This window comes from Charadrius vociferus, unplaced genomic scaffold (genome assembly GCF_000708025.1).
Source record: "Charadrius vociferus isolate BGI_N301 unplaced genomic scaffold, ASM70802v2 scaffold368, whole genome shotgun sequence".
In the NCBI taxonomy this organism is placed as follows: domain Eukaryota; kingdom Metazoa; phylum Chordata; class Aves; order Charadriiformes; family Charadriidae; genus Charadrius; species Charadrius vociferus.
The window spans coordinates 663,024-664,977 of NW_009649714.1; positions in this window are offsets into that span (position 1 = coordinate 663,024).

Consider the following 1,954-nt stretch of genomic DNA (forward strand, 5'->3'; position numbering starts at 1 on the left):
CAGCGGAAGAGATTTATACCAAAGAGTTGGCCTTTCCAAATCAAACATATATATCTTTGATAATTGTCACCCTCTCCAGGAAGTTAAGAATTGCAGCTGGGACTTGAGTCAAATTACGACATTTGAGTTACTGGCAAAGAATTTTCTTTTGGCTCCTGTAAACTTATAATCTGAAGTTTGAGGTTGTCTTCTTTTACAAACACTTCTTAGATTAGAAGGTTACATGCAGTACCCCAGTGACTATATGTATTCTTAACTACGCCTGAAGTGATGATGAGTGAAAAACGTTCTAAGAAGAATTTTTCTCGGCATCTTCTAAGGATATATCCTCCAATGTGAATCATGAACGACTGCAGCTTTGCATTTTTATCACATACTCTATTAGTGCTCTCCCTTTCCACTCATCTTGGGCAATGAAACTAGATTACTCATCTCCAATTTTATTAGCTGTCGATTTCTCATTTTTGTGTTGTACTGCAACCCTGCAAGTTTTGGAAAGCACTCATTCCAGGGGAATGATATATCTTGTATAACTTAGGAGCTGAATATAAACTTCCTGAGATCATGGGGCCTTTGCTAAAGGCAATTTACACAGCCATTCACACCAGAAGGTCATTGCAATTTTATAATTTTAAAATGCTTCTGAGGTTGTACATTTATTCGGTAGTGGCTCTCTTTTAAAAAGTATGAGGAAAAATTTCTGCTTCTGACCAAAAAGGTGGTGAGTGTCATGCAGAGACATCATGAGAAGCGGTAAGACTTCGGGTTGCAATCTTGTTCCACTGAACTCCGTGGAAAAAGCAACTTTCTGGAACATGAGGGTATCTTTACAGAAAAAAAAAAGGAATTGCAGAATGTTACAAAGTCAGTTTTACTTCCTCAAACCTTGGGAGGTATAGGGTCTATCAGGCATTGTTAGTAAATAAGATCTAGAACACTTAAAAGAAAGATCCAATCACAAATTCAATTGGTCCATTAACTACATGTAATATTATTTACCTAAGTGGCCCTTCTGGACGATTTCCTAACTCAGGTTTATAACCTTTTTAAAAAAGATCAATATTACTGAGCACACAGCCTCTGAGCATGATTGAAGAGTCAGGCCGTTTTAGCAGTTATGGTCTGTGATTTCCAGACCTGAAGTCCAGATTAGAAATGCAAAATGAGGAAAATACTCTCCCTGAAATACTAAAAAGAAAAAATAGCCTCGAAGAGAAGGATGGAGGGAAGCAATGAAGTAACACGTGTTGCAAGAGATCAGTTCTTTTATTGGGCTGATACAACTAGAAAACACAGGCAGGCTTTCCAGCACATATGCCCTTCTGCCGGTCCGAGGCAGAAGACGTAGCGACATTTGAAGCCACACACGCAGTTTTGCCAACATGTGTCAGAGTGAATCTCCAGCAGGAGGGAACAACCAACCGCTCTATTTGCAACTTGGCAGATGGGGTGTTTTGTTGTCTGCTCTAACGTGTGATGTGAGTTGGCTGTTTGTACTGAGTCCCGTCAAGTGGGAAAGGTAGCTCTTGTCTATTGATCTTGCGTTCAAGATCCAGTATTTGATTTGTTCCTCAGGTAGTCAGATGCTCACATCAGCTGGGAGCGATGAGCTCCTGTAGCTAAATTCAATACCCCTACAAGTCTCTGCTGCTTCCATTACACAGGGAGCTCAGCAATCAGGAGCAATGGTGCTTTTCCACCTCTTAATCTGCATCGTGAAAGGTCAAATGATGATAAAAGCAACTAAAAGCCAGGAAGGTCCTATTTGATAATGGACCAAGAGACTACATGCATGTAACTGGCACTGGCTCCCACCCTCTCAGCTACACTCATCCCATTTCATACAGGTCATTCTGATTCCCACGAGGCAGTGGCATGTGGGAGTGCGCTGTGTGTGTAAAGTGGGAAACGAGGGGTGGTCAACTGCCAAGAGATCCTGAAAAAATTTGTAGGG